Here is a 17,531-nt window from a genome sequence, read left to right on the forward strand (position 1 = left end):
TTTTTATTTCTCCTTCATATTTGAAGAATAGCTTTGATGGGTATAGTATTCGTGGCTGAAAGTTCCTCTCTTTCAGGACTTTAAATATTGGGGTCCACTCTCTTCTAGCTTGTAGAGTTTCTGCTGAGAAATCTGATGATAATCTAATGGGCCTTCCTTTATATGTTGTATTCTTCTTTTCCCTGGCTGCCTTGAGAATTTTTTCTTTGCTGTTGGTTTGTGTCAATTTCATTATGATATGCCTTGGAGTAGGTTTGTTGGGGTTAAGAAAACTTGGAGTTCTGTTTGCTTCTTGAACTTGAGGCTTTAGTTCTTTCCACAGGCTTGGGAAGTTCTCATCTATTATTTGTTTGAGTATGTTCTCCATTCCATTTTCTCTCTCTTCTCCCTCTGATATACCTATTATTCTTATGTTATTCTTTTTGATGGAGTCAGATAATTCTTGTAGGGCTATCTCATTTTTTTTTAATTTTTGAGTCTCTTTCTTCTTCTCTCTGTTGTGCCTCAAGTTGCTTGTTTTCTATTTCACTAATCCTCTCTTCTATCTGACCTGTTCTATTAGCTAAGCTTGTTACTTCGTTTTTGAGCTCGTGAATTGAGTTTTTCATCTCTGTTTGATTTGTTTTTATAGTTTCAATTTCCTTGGACATATATTCTTTGTGTTCATTGAGTTGTTTTCTGAGCTCCCTAAATTGCCTTTCTGTGTTTTCTTGTATATCTCAGAGGATTTTTAGGATTTCTATCTTGAATTCTCTGTCATTTAGCTCCAAGGTTTCCAATATATTAAATTTTTTCTCCATAGATTTTTCCTCATCTAGCTGTGTTACCTCTCTTTCTTTCGTATCCATGATACTCGATTTTCTCTTCCTTAATGGCATCTGAGGGTGGTTTTGTTGATCGTATTAATGAGATTTAATAAAGAATAAAAATTTTAAAAAAATAATTAAAAAAATCGAAAAGAGTTGTTTTTTTAAAAAAAAATTAATAATGAAATAAAGAAAAATAAAATAAAATAAAAATTTAAAAAAAAGAAAAAAAAAGAAAAAAAAAAAAGGAAATTATTTCCCCCATCCTTTTTTCCTCTCCTCTCCTCTCCCCTCTTTCTTGATAAAATCTTGTGGTGGACTGTGAATTATAACAAACAATGCTGTGATGGAGGGCCTGAATTGGGAAAAAGTAATAAAGGGGCAAAAAAAAAAAAAAAAAAAAAGAAAGAAAAAAGAAGAAGAAAAAAAAAAGAGCGTATGGACCCACAAAAAGCAAATAAGGAAAAAATTTGGGTCAAGAATAAAATGATTTGCTTTTAGGTGTTGGTTTTCTAAGAGTTATGATGAGAGGATTAAGAGGAAAATGGAAAAATGGTGGGACAAATTAAAAAATTACTATTGTATTTAGTGGAACAAGAACTAGATAATATGGAGAGCCAGGGATGGGAGCACTGCTAGTGAGTTAAAAAGGTGAAGTAAAAAACCCCCAAAATGCCACAAACATAATTTTGAGTCCTAGATAAGATAATTTGTTTGTTATTGAGGTTTGAATGAGAGGAGATGTAAAGGAGAAAGGAAGAAACTAATATAGAGGGAGAAAAGAAAGAGAGAGAGAGAAAAAAAAAGAGGGAACCACTAAAAGAAGAAAAAAGAAAGGAGAGAGAGAGAGAGAGAGAGAGTTAAGGGTTTTGGAGTGCAACCCTCATAGAGAGAAAGGAAGAGAAGAGAAAAGATAATGGGAGATGTAACACTTATGGGTAGTGTAGTTCAAGGAGAGGAGAGAGTAAGACCGGTAGAGAGTTAATCGGCCAAATTGGAGGAGGAAAAAAAAAGTATCAAGAATGAAGATAAGAGAAACAAACGAACAAATATAATAAAATGGGATAGGTTATAAAGTCTGCAGATTATTCTTGATTTTGAGAGGTTATCTTCTTGCTTTTTCTTTTCTCTCCCTCTTCCTGGTCAGTGACTCTGTACCCCGGGTTTTGCCCCTTTGCCACGCTCAGGTGGAGGTTTGCAGTTGATAAGTCTCTATGGCAATGTCATGTATTGTGCTTTAGTCTCGTTGGCAGTCGAGGCTATTAGCATTTATAGGCTCCGACAGTGAGAGAGTCCGTGTTCCTGGAGCCTTTCTCCTAGTCTTTCCTTCCTCAATTAGTAGCCTGATAATCCAGCTATGGGGTTGCTGCTGCCTCTGCCTGGATAGTAAGAGGCTCAAAGAGCTGGCAACTCCCACTCTATTTCCACTCAGCACAGGGCTCTGGGTAAGGCTCAGTCAGTCAGAGCTGCTAGCATAATCAGGCGGGCTTTCCGGCCATTCAAAGACCTCTGGCTCTGCCACTCTGTCCGGTAACACAAGCGGGCACCCACTTCCGGGGTGCTTGGAGGAAACTCTCACTCACTGGCTGCGCGCGCAGACCAGGATATCCGGCCAGCAGTCTCACGCTCTGAGTGAAACCCCCAACCGCAGGGAAAAGTTGCAGCGTTGAAATTGAGTCTCGCTCCGTCCCCGTGCGCGGCTTTTGCAAGGCGCTTGGGCAGCCCGAGATTCCGCTTTGGCCCACACAAAGACACCTGACTCTGCCCCTCTGTGCGATAACACGGGCGCGCACTGCCGAGGTACTCGGAGGAATCGCTCACTCCTTATCTGCGCGCGCAAACCAGGATATGAGGCCGGCCGCGTTTCCCTCTGAGTGAAACACCCTCCAGTACGGAAAATTTCCACCGTTGGAATTAGTTCTCACTCCCTCCCGTGCGTGGCTTTCCCAGGGCGCTGGGGCTGCCCCGAGACTCTGCCCTCAGCCCACAGAAAGGCCTCTGACCCTGCCTCTCCGTGGGGCAACACGGGCACCCACTTCCGGGGCTTAGGAAGAAATCTCTCGCCCACTAACTGCGCACCAACCAGGAGACCGGGTAAAATGTCCGCGCCGCTTGTCTTTCTTTGTTTGGGTTTGGCGCGAGTGTTAGCTTGTATTGCCCGGGTTGCCACAGGATCAGATTTTCCTCGGCTTGGATCTCCGTGCCACAGCCTGGTTCGGCCGTTTGTGTCGCGGCCTGGATGTATTCACCCCCTTTGCCCGCCTCAGTTTCTATATTCACAGTTACCAGAGCAAGCCGCCCTGTTTAGGTTAGTGAGGAAGGCGGAGCATTTCTTACTCCCTATTTCCGTCGGGGTTTGGTTATATATTTAGCCAATTTTTCACTCAATCATACCTTTGGGTGTATTGCGAAGCATCTGGAAGCTCCAAGTATAGGTTTTTCTGTTTCTGGTTGAAGATCTTGTTGAGTTTTGGGGGAGATTTATCGGTATCGCTTCCTACCCCGCCATTACTCTCAGCAAAGTATCCTCACGTGGTTTTTTAAACACGCAGCTGGTTGTCGAGCACCAGGGTCATGTCTGAGGGGCGCCCTGCTTTCCACCTCTGTGTGCTCTAAGTAGGCACTTGTTTTTAGGCCTCATGATGAGAAGGGTACAAAATGTGGCCTCCCAAGGAAAACAAAGAGTCAAGGAAGCTAGCAAGTGGCTGGAAATTATGCTCCCACCTTCAGGAAATAAGATAAAATACAACAAAAAAATAAAAATAATCCCACCATACAGGGCTTTACAAGACCAAGTCTCTATCTCTGTTCCTTGGAAAATTCAAGCTGAATCTGTGAAGAGAGTTTATTGGAACTTTTTTTTTTCCTGATATGCTTTGGCATTTGAGGCCAGTTTTAAACCTAAGAAGCCCTTTATTATTTCTACAGGTTCATTTTATACAATAATCCATTGTTTATATTGTGTGGCTTACAGAACAGCAGCCTCAACACCACCTGGGACCTTGTGAGAACTATAAACTCTTAGGCCCTTCCTGGCTGCTTGGGCATTTGCCTCCTGAGTTAGAATCATAGTATAATAAGATCATCAGGTGATGCACATTAAAATTTGAAAAGTCCTCTCAATAAGGAAACTTTGGAAACTATAGGCAAAAGGTTGGTTACATCTGCCTCCTGGCCCCCCATGCACTGGTTTCTTCTTGCATCGCCTCATGCCACAGATGTCCAGTCTTACAGCTCAGTTTCTTCCTTCACCTCACCATAAGCATCTTTCTGTGATGACATCCTTTCTCATAAACTGGTCATGTTGTTGCATAATAATCATCAAGCAAACATACTCTAGTTAATGCAATTACTTCTAGTTGGACACTTGAGTGATTTAGAATTTTTTTTTTTTGAGAAGTGATAGACATGTTTATTAAATTGATTGTGATAATGGTTTATAAATATATACATGTCAATACTTAACCAATTGTATACTTTTAATATGTGCAGTGCCTTGTATATCAATTATACTTCAATAAAACTTCTGTAAAAAGGTAACATGGGCAGTTTTTTCATGGGTTTCATTTCATTAAAAAAAATTATTTCCTTGGAATTTGAGAGGGATGTTTGGATAGCAATAACATATCATTTTCTATCAAGATATCCCATGGAAGAAATAGATTCTGGGGCTACTCTGCCCAATTTTTTTAGCATTCACTGATACACAAATAACCAGTGTTCTCTAGCCATAGCTTCACTCACTTATATAGCCCTATCAAGTACATAGCATGTTCAGTTCCTATTTACTGATTTGTCATCTCCAGTTCTGAGAATTTCTGCTCTGTCACACCTCTTGAAAGTTCTGTTACATCTGAGCAATAAAAAAAGGAGTGAGTTTTTGTTTGAAAAAGCCACTTGTGTTTTCTTACCAGCAGAGCCTTCTCTGTTTTTAAAATTTTTTAATTAATTAGTTAAAATTTTTTAATTAAAAACACTTTTTTATAATTTTATTTTATTTGGGTGACACTGCTTAACATAATTATACAAGTTTTAAGTGGCCAGTTCTATAACACATCTCTGAACACCATATTGTGTGTTCACCCCTTTCTTTTTTTTTTTTTTTTTTTTAATAATTTTATTTTTTTAATGGGGTGACATCAATAAATCAGGACACATATATTCAAAGATAACAAGCCCAGGTTATCTTGTCGTTCAATTATGTTGCATACCCACCACCCAAAGTCAGATTGTCCTCTGTCACCTTCTATCTTGTTTTCTTTGTGCCCCTCCCCACCCCCTTTCCCTCTCCCATTCCCCCCTCCCCCCAGTAACCACCACACTCTTATCAATGTCTCTTAGTTTCACTTTTATATCCCACCTACGTATGGAATAATGCAGTTCCTGGTTTTTTCTGATTTACTTATTTCGCTTCGTATCATGTTATCAAGATCCCACCATTTTGCTGTAAATGTTCCGATGTCATCATTTCTTATGGCTGAGTAGTATTCCATAGTGTATATGTGCCACATCTTCTTTATCCAGTCATCTATTGACGGGCTTTTTGGTTGTTTCCATGTCCTGGCCACTGTGAACAATGCTGCAATAAACATGGGGCTGCATGTGTCTTTACGTATCAATGTTTCTGAGTTTTGGGGATATATACCCAGTAGAGGGATTGCTGGGTCATAAGGTAGTTCTATTTTCAGTTTTTTGAGGAACCACCATACTCTCTTCCATAATGGTTGTACTACTTTACATTCCCACCAACAGTGTATGAGGGTTCCTTTTTCTCCACAGCCTCTCCAACATTTGCTGTTACCTGACTTGCTAATAACAGCTAATCGAACAGGTGTGAGGTGGTATCTCATTGCCGTTTTGATTTGCATTTCTCTAATAGCTAAAGAAGATGAGCATCTTTTCATATATCTGTTGGCCATTTGTATTTCTTCCTGGGAGAAGTGTCTATTCATATCCTCTTCCCATTTTTTTATTGGATTGTTTGTTTGTTTGTTGTTGAGTTTTATGAGTTCTTTGTATATTTTGGATATTAGGCCCTTATCTGAGCTGTCGTTTGAAAAAATCATTTCCCATTTAGTTGGCTGTCTGTTTATTTTGTTATCAGTTTCTCTTGCTGAGCTAAAACTTCTTAGTCTGATGTAGTCCCATTCATTAATTTTTGCCTTCACTTCTCTTGCCTGTGGAGTCAAATTCATAAAATGCTCTTTAAAACCCAGGTCCATGAGTTTAGTACCTATGTCTTCTTCTATGTACTTAATTGTTTCAGGTCTTATGTTTAGATCTTTGATCCATTTTGAGTTAATTTTTGTACAGGGGGAGAGACTGTAGTCCAGTTTCATTCTTTTGCATGTGGCTTTCCAGTTTTCGGAGCACCATTTATTGAAGAGGCTTTCTTTTCTCCATTGTGTGTTGTTGGCCCCTTTATCAAAAATTATTTGACTATATATATGTGGTTTTATTTCTGGACTTTCTATTCTGTTCCATTGGTCTGAGTGTCTATATTTCTGCCAATACCATGCTGTTTTGATTGTCGTGGCCCTATAATAGAGTTTGAAGTCAGGTATTGTAAGGCCCCAGCTTCATTCTTTTTCTTTAGGATTGCTTTGGCTATTCGGGGTTTTTTATAGTTCCATATAAATTTGATGATTTTTTGCTCTATTTCTTTAAAAAACGTCATTGGAAGTTTGATGGGAATTGCATTAAATTTGTATATTGCTTGGGTAATATAGCCATCTTGATTACATTTATTCTTCCTAGCCAAGAACAAGGTATATTCTTCCATCTCATTATATCTTTTTCGATTTCCCTTAACAATGGTTTATAGTTTTCATTATATAAGTCCTTTACATTCTTTGTTATGTTTATTCCTAAGTATTTTTTTGTTGTTGTTGCAATCGTGAAGGGGATTATTCTTTTGAGTTCGTTCTCAATTGTTTCATTGTTGGCATATAGAAAGGCTATTGATTTCTGTATGTTAATTTTGTATCCTGCGACCTTACTGTATTGGCTTATTGTTTCTAATTGTCTTTTTGTGGATTCTTTGGGGTTTTCGATGTATAGGATGATATCATCTGCAAAAAGTGATACCTTTACTTCTTCTTTTCTGATATGGATGCCTTTTATTTCTTTGTCTTGTCTGATTGCTCTGGCTAGAACCTCTAGTACCACATTAAATAAGAGTGGAGAGAGTGGACAACCCTGTCTTGTTCCTGATTTAAGGGGGAAAGCCTTCAGTTTAGTGCCATTTAATATGATGTTAGCTGATGGTTTATCATAGATGGCTTTTATCATGTTGAGATATTTTCCTTCTATACCCATTTTGTTGAGAGTCTTAAACATAAAATTGTGTTGTATTTTATCAAAAGCCTTTTCTGCATCTATTGATAAGATCATGTGGTTTTTGTTCTTTGTTTTGTTGATATGGTGTATTACGTTAACCGTTTTACGTATGTTGAACCATCCTTGAGATTCTGGGATGAATCCCACTTGATCATGATGTACTATTTTTTTAATATGCTCTTGTATTCGATTTGCTAGTATTTTGCTTAGTATTTTAGCATCTGTATTCATTAGAGATATTGGTCTGTAGTTTTCTTTTTTTGTGCCATCCTTGCCTGGTTTTGGTATGAGGGTTATGTTGGCCTCATAAAATGTGTTTGGAAGTTTTGCTTCTTCTTCAATTTTTTGGAAGACTTTGAGTAGAATAGGAACCAAGTCTTCTTTGAATGTTTGATAAAATTCGCTGGTATAGCCGTCAGGGCCTGGACTTTTATTTTTGGGGAGGTTTTTAATGTTTTTTTCTATTTCTTCTCTACTGATAGGTCTGTTTAGGCTTTCTGCTTTTTCTTGACTCAGTCTAGGAAGGTTGTATTGTTCTAGGAATTTATCCATTTCTTCTAGATTGTTGAATTTAGTGGCATAAAGTTTTTCATAGTATTCTACAATAATTCTTTGTATATCTACGGTGTCCGTGGTGATTTCTCCTCTTTCATTTTGGATTTTGTTTATATGAGTTCTTTCTCTTTTTTCCTTGGTAAGTCTTGCCAAGGGTTTGTCAATTTTGTTGATCTTTTCAAAGAACCAGCTCCTTGTTCTATTAATTTTTTCTATAGTTTTTCTGTTCTCTAATTCATTTATTTCTGCTCTGATTTTTATTATCTCCTTTCTTCGGCTGGTTTTGGGTTGTCTTTGTTCTTCTTTTTCTAGTTCCTTAAGGTGGGAAGTTAAGTGGTTCACTTGGGCTCTCTCTTGTTTGTTCATATATGCCTGAAGTGATATGAACTTCCCTCTTATCACTGCTTTTGCTGCATCCCATAGATTCTGCTATGTCGTATTGTCATTTTCATTAGTCTGTATATATCTTTTGATCTCTGCGCTTATTTCTTCTTTGACCCATTCATTTTTTAAAAGTATGTTGTTTAGTTTCCACATTTTTGTGGGATTTTTTTCCTCTTTTTTGCAGTTGAATTCTAGTTTCAAGGCTTTATGATCAGAAAATATGCTTGGTACAACTTCAATTTTTCTGAATTTGCTGATGTTGTTTTTGTGGCCCAACATATGGTCAATTCTTGAGAATGATCCATGTACACTGGAGAAAAATGTATACTCAGTCACTTTGGGATGAAATGTCCTGTAGATGTCTATCATATCCAGGTGCTCTAGTGTTTTGTTTAAGGCCACTATGTCTTTGTTGATTCTCTGTTTGGATGACCGATCTAGAGCCGTCAGCGGTGTATTGAGGTCTCCAAGTATGATTGTATTTTTGTCAGTTTTTGGTTTAAGATGAATAAGTAGCTGTCTTATATATTTTGGTGCTCCTTGGTTTGGTGCATATATATTAAGAATTGTTATGTCTTCTTGATTCAGTGTCCCCTTAGCCATTATGAAATGGCCATTTTTGTCTCTGAGTACTTTTATTGTCTTGTAGTCAGCATTATCAGATATGAGTATTGCTATGCCTGCTTTTTTTTTGGATGTTATTTGCTTGGAGTATTGTTTTCCAGCCTTTCACTTTGAATTTGTGTTTATCCTTGTTACTTAGATGAGTTTCCTGTAGGCAGCATACAGTTGGATTTTCTTTTTTAATCCATTCTGCTACTCTGTGCCTTTTTATTGGTGAGTTTAATCCGTTTACATTTAGTGTAATTATTGATACTTGTGAGTTCCCTATTGCCATTTTATATCTTGCTTTCTGTTAGTTTTGTGTCTTGTTTGATCCTTCTCTTTCGTTTTTCTATCTTTTGTTTTTATTTGGTTGTATTCCATACATCTTTCCTCTGTTGCTATCTTTTTTATCTCATGTGCTTCTGTGGTGGTTTTTTCAATGGTGGTTACCTTTGAGTAATGAAAAGAGTCCCTAGCCTGTTCATTGTAGTGAACTATTTTGTGAGTACTTTTGCACTCCATCGTCCTTTGCTACTGTTAATCTCCATCTTCTCCCATCTTTCTTTTTGTTGTTGTCACAGTTTAAATTTGGTTTTATTGTGTTCTTCTTGGAGCTTTTACTTGTGGCTCTGGTTTTTTTTTTTTGTTCTTTGTATCTGATTGGAGAACCCCCTTTAGTAATTCCTGGAGTGGGGGTTTTCTGATGATAAATTCCCTCATCTTTTCTGTATCTGTGAATGTTTTTATTTCTCCTTCATATTTGAAGGATAGCTTTGATGGGTATAGTATTCATGGCTGAAAGTTTCTCTCTTTCAGGACTTTAAATATTGGGGTCCACTCTCTTCTAGCTTGTAGAGTTTCTGCTGAGAAATCTGATGATAATCTAATGGGCCTTCCTTTGTATGTTGTATTCTTCTTTTCCCTGGCTGCCTTGAGAATTTTTTCTTTGCTGTTGTTTTGTGTCAATTTCATTATGATATGCCTTGGAGTAGGTTTGTTGGGGTTAAGAAAACTCGGAGTTCTGTTTGCTTCTTGAATTTGAGGCTTTAGTTCTTTCCACAGGCTTGGGAAGTTCTCATCTATTATTTGTTTGACTATGTTCTCCATTCCATTTTCTCTCTCTTCTCCCTCTGATATACCTATTATTCTTATGTTATTCTTTTTGATGGAGTCAGATAATTCTTGTAGGGCTATCTCATTTTTTTTAATTTTTGAGTCTCTTTCTTCTTCTCTCTGTTGTGCCTCAAGTTGCTTGTCTTCTATTGCACTAATCCTCTCTTCTACCTGACCTGTTCTATTAGCTAAGCTTGTTACTTCGTTTTTGAGCTCGTGAATTGAGTTTTTCATCTCTGTTTGATTTGTTTTTATAGTTTCAATTTCCTTGGAGATATATTCTTTGTGTTTGTCGAGTTGTTTTCTGAGCTCCCTAAATTGCCTTTCTGTGTTTTCTTGTATATCTCTGAGGATTTTTAGGATTTCTATCTTGAATTCTCTGTCATTTAGCTCCAAGGTTTCCAATATATTAAATTTTTTCTCCATAGATTTTTCCTCATCTAGCCGTGTTACCTCTTTTTCTTTTGTATCCATGATATTCAATTTTCTCTTCCTTAATGGCATCTGAGGGTGGTTTTGTTGATATTATTAATGAGATTTAATAAAGAATAAAAAGTTAAAAAAAATAAAAAAATAAAAAATAAATAAAAAATTGAAAAGAGTTGTTTTTTTTAAAAAAATTAATAATGAAATAAAGAAAAATATAATAAAATAAAAATTTTTAAAAAAGGAAATTATTCCCCCCCTCCTTTTTTCCTCTCCTCTCCTCTCCCCTCTTTCTTGAGAAAATCTTGTGGTGAACTCTGAATTATAACAAACAATGCCTGTGATGGAAGGCCTGAATTGGGGAAAAGTAATAAAGGGGCAAAGAAAAAAAAAAGAAAAAAGGAAAAAAAAAGTGGGTATGGACCCACAAAAAGCAAATAAGGAAAAAATTTGGGTCAAGAATAAAATGATTTGCTTTTAGGTGTTGGTTGTCTAAGAGTTATGATGAGAGGAATAAGAGGAAAACAGAAAAATGGGGGAACAAATTAAAAAATTACTATTGTATTTAGTGGAACAAGAACTAGATAAAATGGAGAGCCAGGGATGGGAGCACTGCTAGTGAGTTAAAAAGGTGAAGTAAAAACCCCCAAAATGCCACAAACATAAGTTTGAGTCCCAGATAAGATAATTTGTTTGTTATTGAAGTTTGAATGAGAGGAGATGTAAAGGAGAAAGGAAGAAACTAATATAGAGGGAGAAAAGAAAGAGAGAGAGAGAAAAAAAGAGGGAACCACTAAAAGAAGAAAAAAGAAAGGAGAAAGAGAGAGAGAGAGAGAGAGAGTTAAGGGTTTTGGAGTGCAACCCTCATAGAGAGAAAGGAAGAGGAGAGAAAAGATAATGGGAGATGTAACACTTATGTGTAGTGTAGTTCAAGGAGAGGAGAGAGTAAGACCGGCAGAGAGTTAATCGGCCAAATTGGAGGCGGAAAAAAAGTATCAAGAATGAAGATAAGTAGGCCCTGGACGGTTGGCTCAGCGGTAGAGCGTCGGCCTAGCGTGCGGAGGACCCGGGTTTGATTCCCGGCCAGGGCATACAGGAGAAGCGCCCATTTGCTTCTCCACCCCTCCGCCGCGCTTTCCTCTCTGTCTCTCTCTTCCCCTCCCGCAGCCAAAGCTCCATTGGAGCAAAGATGGCCCGGGCGCTGGGGATTGCTCTGTGGCCTCTGCCTCAGGAGCTGGAGTGGCTCTGGTCGCAACATGGCGATGCCCATGATGGGCAGAGCATCGCCCCCTGGTGGGCAGAGCATCGCCCCTGGTGGGCGTGTCGGGTGGATCCCGGTCGGGCGCATGCGGGAGTCTGTCTGACTGTCTCTCCCTGTTTCCAGCTTCAGAAATATGAAAAAAAAAAAAAAAAAAAAGAATGAAGATAAGAGAAACAAACGAACAAATATAATAAAATGGGATAGGTTATAAAGTCTACAGATTATTCTTGATTTTGAGAGGTTATCTTCTTGCTTTTTCTTTTCTCTCCCTCTTCCTGGTCGGTGACTCTGTACCCCGGATTCTGCCTCTTTGGCACGCTCAGGTAGAGGTTTGCAGTTGATAAGTCTCTATGGCAATGTCATGTATTGTGCTTTAGTTTCGTTGGCAGTCGAGGCTCATTAGCATTTATAGGCTCTGACAGTGAGAGAGTCCGTGTTCCTGGAGCCTTTCTCCTAGTCCTTCCTTCCTCAATTAGTAGCCTGATAATCCAGCTATGGGGTTGCTGCTGCCTCTGCCTGGATAGTAAGAGGCTCAAAGAGCTGGCAACTCCCACTCTATTTCCACTCAGCACAGGGCTCTGGGTAAGGCTCAGTCAGTCAGAGCTGCTAGCATAATCAGGCAGGCTTTCCGCCCACTCAAAGACCTCTGGCTCTGCCACTCTGTCCGGTAACACAGGCGGGCTCCCACTTCCGGGGCACTTGGAGGAAACTCTCACTCACTATCTGCGTGCACAGACCAGGATATCCAGCCAGCAGTCTCACGCTCTGAGTGAAACCCCCAACCGCATGGAAAAGTTGCAGCGTTGGAATTGAGTCTCGCTCCGTCCCCGTGCGCGGCTTTTGCAAGGCGCTGGGGTGGCCCGAGATTCCGCTTTGGCCCACACAAAGGCCCCTGACTCTGCCCCTCTGTGCTATAACACGGGCGCGCACTGTCGAGGCACTCGGAGGAATCTCTCACTCAGTATCTGTGCGCGCAGACCAGGCTATGAGGCCGGCCGCGTTTCCCTCTGAGTGAAACCCCCACCAGCACGGAAAATTTCCACCATTGGAATTAGTTCTCGCTCCCTCCCATGCACGGCTTTCCCAGGGCGCTGGGGCTGCCCAGAGATTCTGCTTTTGGCCCACAGAAAGGCCTCTGACTCTGCCTCTCTGTGGGGTAACACGGGCACCCACTCCTGGGGCTTAGGAAGAAATCTCTCATCCACTAATTGCGCACCGACCAGGAGATCGGGTAAAATGGCTGCCCCGCTTGTCTTTCTTTGTTTGGGTTTGGCACGAGTGTTAGCTTGTATTGCCCGGGTTGCCACAGGATCAGTTTTTCCTCGGCTTGGATCTCCGTGCCACAGCCTGGTTCGGCCGTTTGTGCCGCGGCCTGGATGTATTCACCCCCTTTGCCCGCCTCAGTTTCTATATTCACAGTTACCAGAGCAAGCCGCCCTGTTTAGGTTAGTGAGGAAGGCGGAGCATTTCTTACTCTCTATTTCCTTCGGGGTTTGGTTACGTATTTAGCCAATTTTTCACTCGACCATACCTTTGGGTATATTGCGAAGCATCTGGAGGTTCCAATTATAGGTTTTTCTGTTTCTGGTTGAAGATCTTGTTGAGTTTTGGGGGAGATTTATCGGTATCGCTTCCTACCCCGCCATTACTCTGATGTCATCCGATTTAGAATTTTTTGTAAGTAATTTAACAATAAATATTTTTGTGCCTAGCAATGAACATATTTAGCATTTTTCGGGGGGGGGGGGAGAGTCCCAGAAAAAAAAAAGTAAAAGTAAAACTTTCTTTTTTATAATAAGACAATTATATTTTTATTTAAAAAGCTTTAACATACATGATAAATTGCATAGAAATACACACAGGAATGCACGTACAAACTGATGACATCTGAGCAAGGTCTGTAGTCAGTTAATAGCATTGTGCTTTCTGGGTTTTGTTCACTGAACCCTAGTTATAGAAGATATACCATTGGGGGAAGTAGATAAAGGACACACAGGATCTCTTTGAACTGTTTCTCAACTTCCTGTGAGTCTATAATTCATTTAAATTGGAAAGTTAAGAAAAAATAATGATGAAAGGGAAAAGAAAAAGAAACCACATAAATTCCATCGTTCAAGCACAAATTCTGGTAACATTCCATATATTTCTTTTTAATCATCTTCTATGCATTGTTAAAAACAGTAATGCAAGATAGATACCTGTTTAAAAGCCCCAGTCTCTGCTGTATTTTATTAGGCACAGCTTTGGTGAGACACCATAATAACCAGCAAACAATAGTAGGCCTGAGGGTCCATGTAAGATTTTCTAATTCCAATGGTTGAGAAGGACCATGGTAAAGGAAACTATAAGGAAAACAACTGTGTTGCACTTGCTTGTTTGCACTTTGCATGATTAGTGTGTTGAGTACATGGCAGAGCCACATGTAGATAGCCTACATAAAGCTAAGGGTGCTTTCCCTCAGGACGGATTGCCTGCCGGTCACCGTAAGGAGCTACTCTCCTGTTTGCTTGCCTGCCAACACATTCTGGTTCTGCAGTTAGTTCCTCTACCGTCAGCCACCGGCAGTACAGAAACATATATTGTTCATGACCTTTTAAAATATTTTCAAATTTATTGACTGATTTTAGAGAGAGAGAAAAGGAGAGGGTCAGGGAGAGAGAAACATTGATTTGTTGTTTCACTTATTTATGCAGTCATTGGTTGACTCTTGTACCGAGGATTGAACCCGTAACTTTGGTGTGTCGGGACAACACTCTAACCAACTGATTTAACCAGCCAGGGCTTTTCATTACATTTTAAGCTTCACTTCTCCTACAGCCTTTTCCTTCAATTTTCTCAGGCAGTATTTTCATCTCTGTCTTAGCCACTTACCAATACATTTCTTAATGTGATTGCTATGAGGAGCCTGTGAAAAAGTAGGTTTTTAGACAATACCTGTAATTTGCTTTCAGGCAGTGGCACAGAGGGGGAAAAGGAATTCCTCTGGCTAAGTGCTCAGCCCCTGCTCTTGGCCACATTTGCAGAAAGGACATCAAGAAAATGACTAAGGTGGTTGCAGTTAATTAATGACCAGATTCCTAATGGGAAACACTTAAGTAAATAGCACCAAAGAACACTTGAACTCTCCTGTAATTCCATACTGTGTGCACTCTCACCTACCAAGCCCCATCTCCATGACAACTAAAGAACTTACATTAAAACTCAACTTAAATGGCACTTCTTAAGAGACACTGCTTCAGTAAGCCTCTGGGCCCGTTTGTGATGTGAGACAACAAAAACCACCATTAGTGAGCTTATGGAGAAATTTATTTTCTTATTTTTACATTTTAAAAAGTTCGTGTATTCTATACAGTACTTGCCCCCATATATCTGACCTGCCAATCATGTTCTGTCATTTACCTCTGTGTACACCTCCTCCCACCGGGCATGAACATTTAGTATTGGGTATGAGCCTGTTCTTCTTTGTTAGACACACTTTGCATATCCCACACATTTGGAAGTAGGTTTTCAACAAGTGTCTGCTGATGGAAGAAAGGGAGAGATAAAGGGAGGGAAGGGAATAAAAGAGACCCCAAGGATGTCATCTGTGTGAAGGCAGCTTAAGCTGTGGCTTTTTCAGAATGCCCAAAGCTCTTCTGTGGGTGATACTGTGGGGACAACAGCTGTGTTAGGCTTGCTTGCTGGTTTCCAGACTGAAAGCACTTTGCACAGTTAGTGCATGAGCCCACAGCAGAAAGCCAAGTGTGTCTCTATGAAAAGCTATGGGTGCTTTCCAACAGGGGCTCCCTGATTCCCTCAGCCACCACCATAAGGGGCAGTGTTCCTGGTCCCTTGCCCTCCAATGCGAAAAGCAGGTTTTCTTTTGTTTATTAGCTCTTTCTCTTTTGTTGTTTATTTGCTCTCCTGACTCTGCGAGCCTCCAATAAATGGGTATGGCCTGACACTTTCTGGCTCCACAGTTCTCTCCCATCTGCCCGAATTCAGTGGGAACCTGCCTGGCCTCGGCCGCTGGCACTACAGTTCCCAATCTTTGCTTCCTTCTCCCTCTAAGCCTTGAGTCAACATGGTGAACCTGTCCTCAAAACAAAGAGTCTGTGTTGTAGCATCTGGTGGGCTCAACCTTAGGTAAGCAGTAGATAATGCCATCCTCAACTGGGCCTGCTCATGGGCAGAAGGAAGGATCTGCCAAATTATACCCTCCCAGGAGTGTCCTAGCTGTGCGCCTTGGAGCCTATGAGGTGTTGCTGCTACAGTGTAACATGAGGACTGGCCTCAGGGCACATCTGGCTTCAGCCATTGCCATGACCCTGGACCAAGCAATGCAGGGAGAGCTTTGTTTCTGCATCTAGAAATGAGATGTGTGTGCAGGCCTTTCTGTCTCTTCAGCTCTAAGCATCAGGGATGTCTTATCAGGTAGGTAAGAGTCAGAATCCCAGAGGTGTAATGATGAAGAGGTTAGGGATGCTCTGTCCCTCTGTAATGCCTGGGGCTGGAGGCAGGCTGAGCCATATCTCTTCAACCTGACCTTGGCGGGCCGTGGTGCATTAGGACTAAAGGAAAGTGACCTTTCTAGTCTATTTTTCACTGGTCCAGCTTGTTGAGGACCAAAAAGCCAACAGGGTTTTTGGAGTTTTGATTTTGGGGGACAGAAGTGTGGGGAACTGGCTGTAAGCTGACAGTCTGCCCATCCCCCCACCTCACTTGCCTGATTAGGTTGCAAAAGGCTGGTAAGCTGTGGTGCTGGATTGTTTACACTATCCCCCATGTTCCCTGGAAAGACTGGAGACAAGTTTCTTCTATCCTTTGTTTAGTGTAAAGTTAAGATGATGTGTATGGTGGGGGTTTTCTGCACTTGGTAAAATTCCTGGCTTGCCTTGGAGATATGATCAGATATCTCATTGATTTGCTAATGGCTCACTTTGCCCTATAAATAAAGCAAGAAACGAGTGTGGAGCTAGCTCTCTTCTTGCCAGCAGCAATTGCAGAGCCTTCTCCACCTATCCTTTATTTCTTTAAGCCTATTTTCCTAATTCCACGCCATTCCCACTCAGGACCTGGAATTACTAGCTGCGCTTCCTGAGTGTTGATATTACTAGAATGGCCTGGGAACCTTAAGGAAATGCTGTGGTCTGGGTTCATATTTGTTTTTTACTAAAAAAATCATAAAATATCATTTTCAATATATTTTTTTCTAGAGGAAGGGGCCCGCAAAGTCATAATATGGCCCTGAAGAAGGGTGTCCATGCAGTGTCAGTGTTCAAAGCTTCTCAGTGATTTCAAATGCACAGCTAGAATTAGAAACCTATCATTTCAAGGGGACCCAAGTGACTCTCTAAGCTTAACTATCTCCACCTGGCCTCCCCTAAAACTTCCAGAAATACCTTTCAAATGTTGCAATTACTAGAGATAAATAGGTCATGCAAAGGCACATTCTGGTGCACAAATAGAGGAAGGAGAGCTTCTATTGGTGGCACGGCAGGGAGGGAGTGTCTCTGGACACTGGGGCATCTGGACAGGCTGGGAAGGGGGGCTGCTGATGGAGTTGGACCCATGTGGCCATCCGGATAGCCAATGGGCCCTCCCACATGTACAGGCTCACCTGTCCTTGATCTCATTTGATTTCACAGCAGTACAGGCAGGCAAGGCTGTCCTTAGCACCTCATTTACAGGTTAGTGCCTGCCATACATCACAACAGGTTCTGTGCCATGAAACTACCACCTGGACCGCCCACCATGACAGGCTGTGTCTTACAGCCTTAGTAATTTTGCTAACTTCAAACTCTGAATTCTAGCTAAAGCAAAAGCTAGTTTTGGGTTTGTATTTGGGAGCAAAATGGGTGTTTTCTCAGTCTTTGCCAGTTTTCAAGACCCTCCATTGAAAACTGCTACTATCTTCATAATTATGCAAATGAGGCCAGCCCACTGACATCTGGATTAGCAGAAAGAAGAGGCAACTTCTTGTCTTCCCTTTGGGAACAAGCACTGTGTGTGTGATGTCAGCACAACCCTGGAGGATAGGACCACAGCACCACCTATTGGCT

Source organism: Saccopteryx leptura, chromosome 3, assembly GCF_036850995.1.
Source record: "Saccopteryx leptura isolate mSacLep1 chromosome 3, mSacLep1_pri_phased_curated, whole genome shotgun sequence".
In the NCBI taxonomy this organism is placed as follows: domain Eukaryota; kingdom Metazoa; phylum Chordata; class Mammalia; order Chiroptera; family Emballonuridae; genus Saccopteryx; species Saccopteryx leptura.